Source organism: Trachypithecus francoisi, unplaced genomic scaffold, assembly GCF_009764315.1.
Source record: "Trachypithecus francoisi isolate TF-2019V2 unplaced genomic scaffold, Tfra_2.0 Contig00308, whole genome shotgun sequence".
NCBI classification, from domain to species: Eukaryota; Metazoa; Chordata; class Mammalia; order Primates; family Cercopithecidae; genus Trachypithecus; species Trachypithecus francoisi.
Genome location: NW_022680558.1, coordinates 8,257 through 18,243, shown reverse-complemented (window position 1 = coordinate 18,243; position 9,987 = coordinate 8,257). Strand labels below are relative to the sequence as shown.

Genomic DNA, 9,987 nt, shown 5'->3' with positions numbered 1-9,987 from the left:
GAGTTCAATTCCTGGATATCCTTGTTAACTTTCTGTCTCGTTGATCTGTCTAATGTTGACAGTGGAGTGTTGAAGTCTCCCATGATTATTGTATGGGAGTCTAAGTCTCTTTGTAAGTCTCTAAGGACTTGCTTTATGAATCTGGGTGCTCCTGTATTGGGTGCATAGATATTTAGGAGAGTTAGCACTTCCTGTTGAATTGATCCCTTTGCCATTATGTAATGGCCTTCTTTGTCTCTTTTGATCTTTGATGGTTTAAAGTCTGTTTTATCAGAGACTAGGATTGCAAACCCTGCTTTTTTTTTTTTCCATTTGCTTGGTAGATCTTCCTCCATCCCTTTATTTTGAGCCTATGTATGTCTCTGCATGTGAGATGGGTCTCCTGAATACAGCAGACTGATGGGTCTTGACTCTTTATCCAGTTTGCCAGTCTGTGTCTTTTAATTGGAGCATTTAGTCCACTAACATTTAAGGTTAATATTGTTATGTGTGAATTTGATCCTGCCATTATGATAGTAACTGGTTATTTTGCTCATTAGTTGATGCAATCTCTTCTTAGCCTCGATGGTCTTTACAGTTTGGCATGTTTTTGCAATGGCTGGTATCGGTTGTTCCATTCCAGGTTTAGGGCTTCCTTCAGGATCTCTTGTAAGGCAGGCCTGGTGGTGACAAAATCTCTAAGCGTTTGCTTATCTGTAAAGAATTTTATTTCTCCTTCACTTATGAAACTTAGTTTGGCTGGATATGAAATTCTGGGTTTAAAATTCTTTTCCTTAAGAATGTTGAATATTGGCCCCCACTCTCCTCTGGCTTGTAGAGTTTCTGCTGAGAGGTCTGCTGTTAATCTGATGGGCTTCCCTTTGTGGGTAACCCGACCTTTCTCTCTGGCTGCCCTTAAGATTTTTTCCTTCATTTCAACTTTGGTGAATCTGGCAATTATGTGTCTTGGAGTTGCTCTTCTGGAGGAGTATCTTTGTGGCGTTCTCTGTATTTCCTGAATTTGAATGTTGGCCTGCCCTACTAGGTTGCGGAAGTTCTCCTGGATGATATCCTGAAGAGTGTTTTCCAAGTTGGTTCCATTTTCCCCCTCACTTTCAGGCACCCCAATCAGACGTAGATTTGGTCTTTTTACATAATCCCATACTTCTTGCAGGCTTTGTTCATTTCTTTTTCTTCTTTTTTCTTTTGGTTTCTCTTCTCACTTCATTTCATTCATTTGATCCTCAATCGCTGATACTCTTTCTTCCAGTTCGTCGAGTCGGTTACTGAAGCTTGTGGATGTGTCACGTATTTCTCGTGTCATGGTTTTCATCTCTGTCATTTCATTTATGACCTTCTCTGCATTAATTAGTTCAGCTGTCAATTCTTCTACTCTTTTTTCAAGATTTTTAGTTTCTTTGCGCTGGGTACGTAATTCCTCCTTTAGCTCTGAGAAGTTTGATGGACTGAAGCCTTCTTCTCTCATCTCGTCAAAGTCATTCTCTGACTAGCTTTGATCCGTTGCTGGTGATGAGCTGTGCTCCTTTGCTGGGGGAGATGCGCTTTTAGTTTTTGAATTTCCAGCTTTTCTGCCCTGCTTCTTCCCCATCTTTGTGGTTTTATCTGCCTCTGGTCTTTGATGATGGTGACGTACTGATGGGGTTTTGGTATAGGTGTTCTTCCTGTTTGGTAGTTTTCCTTCTAATAGTCAGGACCCTCAGCTGTAGGTCTGTTGGAGATTGCTTGAGGTCCACTCCAGACCCTGTTTGCCTGGGTATCAGCAGCAGAGGTTGCAGAAGATAGAATATTGCTGAACAGCGAGTGTAGCTGTCTGATTCTTACTTTGGAAGCTTCCTCTCAGGGGTGTACTTCACCCTGTGAGGTGTGGAGTGTCAGACTGTCCCTAGTGGGGGATGTCTCCCAGTTAGGCTACTCAGGGTTCAGGGACCCACTTGAGCAAGCAGTCTGTCCCTTCTCAGATCTCAACCTCCGTGTTGGGAGATCCACTGCTCTCTTAGAAGCTGTCAGACAGAGTCGTTTGCATCTGCAGAGGTTTCTGCTGCTATTGCTGTTGTTGTTGTTATTTAGCTGTGCCGTGTCCCCAGAGGTGGAGTCTACAGAGACAGGCAGGCTTCCTTGAGCTGCTGTGAGCTCCACCCATTTCAATCTTCCCAGCGGCTTTGTTTACCTACTTAAGCCTCAGCAATGGCGGGCGCCCTTCCCCCAGCCTTGCTCTGCCTTGCAGTTAGATTGCAGACTGCTGTGTTAGCAATGAGGGAGGCTCCGTGGGCATGGGACCCTCCCGGTCAGGTGTGGGATATATTCTCCTGGTGTGCCCTTTTGCTTAAAGCGCAGTATTGGGGTGGGAGTTACCCGATTTTTCAAGTGTTGTGTGTCTCACTTCCCCTGGCTAGGAAAAGGGATTCCCTTCCCCCTTGCACTTCCCAGGTGAGGCCATGCCTCGCCCTGCTTCAGCTCTCGCTGGTCAGGCTGCAGCAGCTGACCAGCACCGATTGTCCAGCACTCCCTAGTGAGATGACCCCGGTACCTCAGTTGAAAATGCAGAAATCACCGGTCTTCTGTGTCGCTCGCACTGGGAGTTGGAGACTGGAGCTGTTCCTATTCGGCCATCTTGCTCCGCCCACCCAGACCTCAAATTACCCTCCCTCTTTGGCTTCACAAGGCGCTGGGATTACAGGCAAGATCTGGTCATTTTAAAAAAAGATTTTAGGCCCAGTGCAATAGCTCAAGTCTGTAATGCCAGCACTCTTGGAAGAGACGGGATTTCACCCTGTTGCCCAGGCTGGTCTTGAACTCCTGAACTCAAGTGATTGATCTGCCTGCGCCACCCAAAGTGCTAGAATTACAGGCATGAGCCACCGCTCCCAGTCAAATTTGTCATTTAAGTTCACTTTCTTTAGGAATATGCAGGATGGGAACTATTTCTTTTTTGGGAGGGGTGATGGGAAATATTTATTAAAGTTGTTATATTTTTTTGAAACTGCATATCAGCTGAGTGTCATGGCCAACCAGAAATTTCCATATGCTTTAGTTTCTCAGGCAAAAATTATGTCAAAGCTGCTTCTAGTCTCTCATTTTCATAAATACCTTTACTATGTACCAAAGAAGGGAGCCCTATTTTCCCACAAGGCCTTCTGGAATGGTAACTTACCAGAATGGTGTATAGCCTTCCCTTGAGGCATATTGGAGTTACAAGGGATAGGAATGAAGGAATTGTTGTTGATAATTAGTGGAACTGATGATAAAGGGAATTATCTTAACTGTGCTGCCCTCCTCCCCAGGGGTGACTAATAGTCCAGAGACCTGCATACAGTCTAATTTTACTATCCAAAGGTCTAATCTGGTAGGTGCTGAGGAGATGGTGGTCCACCCAGTATCAGTATTACTACAAATCACACAGATCATCATCTTAGTTCCAGGGAGATTTTATCCACTTGAATTGTACCTCAGCCAGTGACAGAGCCATGAAGACACAGTCCAGCCCCCTAAAGTGGAGAAGATTTTGCACTGTCTAGGCTCTAACCACAGAGGAGGCAGGATTGAAGCCTGGGCCCCAAATTCAGCAGACAAGTTGACAAGAGGCCAGGAACTAGCCAGGCACCGTGGTTCTCACCTGTGATCCCAGCACTGTGGGAGGCCGAGGTGGGTGGATCATGAGGTCAGGAGTTCAAGATCAGCCTGGCCAAATGAGTGAAACCCCATCTTGACTAAAAATACAAAAAATAGCCTGGCATGGTGGCAAGTGCCTGTAATCTCAGCTACTCCAGAGAGTCAGAGAATCAGTTGAACCCAGGAGGCGGAGGCTGTAGTGAGCTGAGATTGCACCACTGCACTCCAGCCCAGTGACAGACTGAGACTCCATATCACAAAAAAAAAAAAAAAAAAAAAAAAAAAAAAAGCCAAGAAGCAAAGTAGAGGCTCATCCATACAGATTTTGAGTGAAGACTAGAGCTTGGTGATGGTGGCATTTCGGATCACACCATATTTAGTACAATGAAACTAATTGTAAATCCATTGGTGTGATAAACGTTGTTATGCACAGTTTTGGATTATCTCAGAAAGAGCTTTTATTAATACAAGAAATCTAAGTATTTTCATATATTCAATTAATGTTGCTAGTGTGAGCCAACTTAATTTCAAATTGAGTGAAATCAAATTCCAAGTAAATCTGGATTTGGAATAAGAATCTTACTATTCTAGAGCTAAACCTTCAGCTCTGCAGTTCATTTATTGTTTTCAGACTTGGCCACATTTAGCTCTTGGTTGCCTAGGGCCTCCACTAGTCTGCAGATAAAGATCAACTCAGGAAACTGAGGCCCAGAGGTAAAACTTACAATCCATGAGTTTCTTGCTTTCCTGGGCATTTGACATTGATCCATCAGTACTCTTGCTTATAAGTGGACTCAAGACCAGTAAGCAAAACTAATACTTTTAAAGAGTTCATGGCTGGGTACAGTAGCTCACGCCTGTCATCCCAGCACTTTGGGAGGCTGACGTGGGAGGATCACTTGTGGTTAGGTGTTTGAGACCAGTCTGGTCAACACGGTGAAACCCCGTCGCTACTAAAAATACAGAAATAAGCCAGGCATACTGGTGTGTGCCTGTGTTCCCAGTTATTCAGGAGGCTGAGGCAGGAGAATCACTTCAACCTGGGAAGTGGAAGTTTCAGTGAGCTGAGACCATGCCACTGCCACTCCTGCCTGGTTGACAGAGTGAGACCCTGGCTTAAAAAAAAAAAAAAAAAAAAAAGGCCAGGCATGGTGGCTCACGCCTGTAATCCCAGCACTTTGGTAGGTCAAAATGGGTGTAGCACGAGGTCAAGAGTTCAAGACCAGCCTGGCCAATATGGTGAAACCTCATCTCTACTAAAAATACGAAAATTAGCTGGGCATGGTAGCTCGTGTCTATAGTCCCAGCTATTCAGGAGGCTGAGGAAGAAGAATTGCTTGAACCCGGGAAGCAGAGGTTGCAGTGAGCAGATCACACCACTGCACTCCAGCCTGGGCAACTGACTGGGTGACAGCGTGAAACTTAGTCTCAAGAAAAGAAAAGGCCAGGTGTGGTGGCTCATGCCTGTAAACCCAGCACTTTGGGAGGCCAAGGCAGGTGGATCATGAAGTCAGGAGATCTAGACCATCCTGGCCAACATGGTGAAACCCTGTCTCTACTAAAAAAATAAAAAGTAGCTGGGTATGGTGACACATGCCTGTAATCCCAGCTACTTAGGAGACTGAGGCAGGGGAATCACTTGAACTCAGTAGGTGGAGGTTGTAGTGAGCCAAGATCACACCATTGCACTCTAGCCTGGCAACAGAGCAAGACTCTGTGTAAAAAAAGAAAAAAGAAAAAAAGTGTGTTTCCTATAGGAGACCCTAAACTGTTGTGAATTGTGTGTCAAGAGAAAAAAAAACTGTTCATGCAAAGTGCGTGAATATATCAGGAAAGCTTCCTTCCAAAGCTAACTAAAATCATATTGTGGGGTAACTAGTTTCTGGCCTAAATCTCATGGGAATTTTTTTCACTCATACTTTCTATCTAAATGGTTATTTTAAAACAGTTATTCTTTACTTAGGTATTTAAGCTTTAAAAATGTTTCCAAGCCTAGGTTTGGATATCCTAATTACCTTTTAAATATTTAATTATTGGCATTGTTGACAATGTCTTGAGAGCAGATGGCTTTCCAATTCAGCAGTTTTAGAACCCATGTGCCCTAGACTCAACATAAAAGAATGCCATATTTTTCTCATCACTTTAATTTTTCTCTTTCATTGCAGGACTACAGTTTCATTATTAACATGTGGTTAAGAGGGTACCTCTTGGAATGAACTTTGTTCTAGGTTCTCAAATTTGGGGGATTAATTTAAATTTCAGAATTAGACTTTTTCCAACACCCCTTTTAAAAAAATTAATTAGCATGTATTTGTATTTTCATGGCCTTTTCCCTGAGAAGTTTTCTGAGCTCCAAAACCAAATACAAATTTTGCCTTTCGTTACACACATACATACACACATATGTATTTAGTTCCAACAATAATTGATATTGCAGTGTTGCTCTAGCAGTTCATGCAAATGAAACTTAATAAAGTTCAGGGAACAACTTTAAGCTATTAAATGCAGGTTATTAAAACACTAATCTAGCCTGGGTGCAGTAGGTTACGCCTCTAATCCCAGCACTTTAGGAGGCCAAGGCAGACAGATCGCTTAAAAAATACCAAAATTAGCCAGGCAGGATGGTGTGCACCTGTAGTCCCAGCTACTCAGGAGGTTGATGTGGGAGGATCATTTGAGCCCAGGAGGTGGAGGTTGCAGTGAACCATGATCATGCCACTCCACTCCTGCTGGGTAACATTGCAAGACCGCATCTCTTAAAAAAGTAAATGTTTATAATAAAAGATAACAAAACTAAGAGGAATTTTCATGCTCTGGTTCACGATCATTTCTAAATTTTCAGACTGAAGAAAAACTAAACACATAAAATTATACTTGAGATTAGTTTGCTACAACAGATTATCCTTTGCAAGGGCCATATAAGTGTCATGCACATCCATGTGAAGAGATCACCAAACAGGCTTTGTGTGAGCAACATGGCTGTTTATTTCACCTGGATGCAGGCAGGCTGAGTCCGAAAAGAGTCAGCGAAGGGAGATAAGGGTGGGGCAGTTTTATAGGATTTGGGTAGGTAAAGGAAAATTACAGTCAAAGGGGGGTTGGTCTCTGGCGGGCAGGAGTGGGGGTTACAAGGTGCTCAGTGGGGGAGCTTTTTGAGCCAGGATGAGCCAGGAAAAGGAATTTCACAAGATAATATCATCACTTAAGGCAAGGACCGGCCATTTTCACTTCTTTTGTGGTGGAATGTCGTGGGTTAAGGTGAGGCAGGGCATTTGCACTTCTTTTGTGATTCTTCAGTTACTTCAGGCCATCTAGGTGTATACGTGCAAGTCACAGGGGATGCGATGGCTTGGCTTGGGCTCAGAGACCTGACAATAAGAGTTTGGAAAATTGATACAGCAGTTAGTAATCTAAGCTTCACAGAAAAATTGGTCATCTCATGTTATTTTCCCCATTCTAAAGATGAGAAAATGCAACTAAAGTAAAAAAATTCACCTTCGTGGCCCCCAGATAAATAGCAAAGAGCTTAATATTTCTCATCATCTGGCTTCACTAAAACCTCAGGTCCACTTCCTAATTGAACCTGTCCTCCCAGTCTTTTTATTACAGTGTGTTTCCAAATGCAGCTGATTGGTTATCTCTAGCCTTTTTGCTTGCCTTCAGGCAGAGAAAGATCAGAATCTACTGTTAACATGTAAAGAATTCATATTTCATGGCCATTCATTTTCTTTTTTAAATAGACATATTGCAAGCCAGTCCTGGCCACACAAAGGCCACTGGCTGTTTCTGGTTATAACATAAATATTTAATTAAAGGAAAAACTACTTTGACTCAGTCTTTTATAAGGCATAAACTATACTAGCTTTGAGCTACACTTTTGCAATTTCCCAAATCCATCTGTTACTTATCCCAGAGTTTTTGTCAGCTTGGAAAACTTAGGAGGCGTACTCACCTGGGTTTTAGAAATGTTTCCAGGAGGCCGGGCATGGTGGTGTGCCTGTAATATCAGCACTTTGGGAGGCTGAGGCGGGTAGATCATGCAGTCAGGAGTTCGAGACTAGCCTGAGCAACATGGTGAAATACTGTCTCTACTAAAAGTACAAAAATTAGCCAGGCATGGTGGCAAGTGCCTGTAGTCCCAGCTACTCAGGAGGCTGAGGCAGAAGAATCATTTGAACCTGGGAGGTGGAGGTTGCAGTGAGCCAAGATCATGCCATTCCACTCCAATCTGGGCAACAGAGCGAGATGCCATCTCAAAAAAAAAAAAAAAAAAAAAAAGAAATGTTTCCAGGAGATGAGTGTGCAATCTTTGACTTACTATTTCTAGAAGAGAACCATCCAAGCAACTGTCATTATGAGAATCTGGATTTGCAGTTAGGCGTGATGGCATGCACCTGTAGTCCCAGCTACTTGGGAGGCTGAGGCAGGAGGATCACTTGAGTCTAGGAGTTCAAGACTGAAGCACACAATGATTGTACCTGAGAATAGCCACTGCACTCCAGCCTGGACAACAAAATAAAACCTAGTCTCTTTAAAAAAAAAAATCAGAATTTGGAATAAAATGAGAAGTCTGATATTCCAAAGCTAAGCCTTCAACTCCACCGTTAATTTGTTTCTGCTATAAGGTTTGGTCATGTTTAGTAGATGGGACCTCCAGTAGTCTGCAGATAAAGATCACCTTGGGAAACTGGAGCCTGGAGGTAAAATCTGTGATTCACAAACTTTTTGCTTTCCCAGGCTTTTAGTGTTGCTTCAGCAGTACTCTTATTTTAAATTATTAAGGATTTGTTGTAAATAAATTATCACTTAAAGATTTTTCTGGCTGGGCGCGGTGGCTCATGCCTGTAATCCCAGCACTTTGGGAGGCCAAGGTGGGCGGATCACGAGGTCAGGAGATCGAGAGGATCCTGGCTGACGCAGTGAAACCCTGTCTCTACTAAAAATACAAAAATAAAATTTTGTAAAAATACAAAAATTAGCCAAGTGTGGTGGTGGACACCTGTACTCCCAGCTACTCAGGAGGCTGAGGCAGGAGAATGGCATGAACCTGGGAGGTGGAGTTTGCAGTGAGCCGAGATCATGCCACTGCACTCCAGCCTGGGCGACAGAGCGAGAATCTGTCTCAAAAAAAAAAAAAACGATTTTTCTTTTTGCTTTTTTTTTAAAAAAAAAAAGTGTAAAAGGCTTTATTTGCAGGGAAGCAGGAATTTAATCAAAGAGGCCAAATCCCACGTCATCGTCTGACTCTTCAGACTCCTCCTTCTTTTCATGTTTCTTCTCCTCTGCTGTAGCAGGCGCGGAACCAGTAGCAGGCGCTGCAGAGCCTGGGGCGGCAGAGATGGCCACAGCCCCACCAGCAGGTACACTGGCAAGCTTGCCAATACCCTGGGCAATGACGTCTTCAATGTTTTTTCCATTCAGCTCACTCATAACCTTGTTGAGTCGGTCGTCGTCCGCCTCCATGCCCACGCTGTCCAAGATCTTCTTGATGTCCTTGGCGCTAGGGGAGGAGTTACCCCTGAGGGCAGCCAGCAGGTAGGAGACTACTTAGCACATCGCGGCGGCGTCTGCGGCGGAGGCGGAGAGCCTCACGCCAAGATTTTTCTTTAGGCCGGGCACGGTGGCTCACGCCTATAATCCTAGCACTTTGAGAGGCCGAGGTGGGCAGATCATGAGATCAGGAGATTGCGACCATCCTGGCTAACACGGTGAAACCCCATCTCTACTAAAAATACAAAAATTAGCCAGGTGTGGTGGCACGCGCCTGTAGTCCCAGCTACTCAGGAGACTGCGGCAAGAGAATCACTTGGACCCGGGAGATGCAGGTTGCAGTGAGCCAAGATCGTGCAATTGCACTCCAGCTTGGGTGACAGAGTGAGACTCCGTCTCAAAAAAAAAAAAAAAAAAAAAAAAGATTTTTCTTTAATAAATAGCAAATCAGCTCTTGTTTCCTGGGAGCCAATGTTTATGTGCTTGGATAGCAAAGGTTTTAAAGTCTTTACTTCATTAGATTCAGTTGCCCAAGATTATGAAGTCACATATATACTTCTGTTTTGATTGTAGAGAGGAGAGAGATGGCAGTTACTTTGTTAATATATCTATATCCAAAATAACAACTGGAAAAAGTAATAAGTTGAAGTGTCACAGCATAAGAATAAGAGGGGCTGGGTGTGGTGGCTCACACCTGTAATCCCAGCACTTTGGGAGGCTGAAGCAGGCAGATTGCTGGAGCCCAGGAGTTCGAGATTAGCCTGCGCAACATGGCAAAAACCCATCTCTACAAAATAAAATAAGAATAAAAGGCTTCCCATGTGGGGCATGGTGTGGTGGCTTATGCCTGTAATCCCAGCACTTTGGGAGGCTGACGCGGGTGGATCA

At 43.8% G+C, this 9,987-nt stretch overlaps 1 pseudogene across 1 annotated transcript; it reads right to left on the bottom strand.

Moving 5' to 3' along the window:
• Positions 1-8,775: 8,775 nt before the first annotated feature.
• LOC117083215 lies at positions 8,776-9,165 on the bottom strand (annotated as a pseudogene). Its single transcript, XR_004437001.1, has one exon. The product of XR_004437001.1 is annotated as a 60S acidic ribosomal protein P2-like (transcript).
• Between the last annotated feature and the right edge of the window lie 822 nt (positions 9,166-9,987).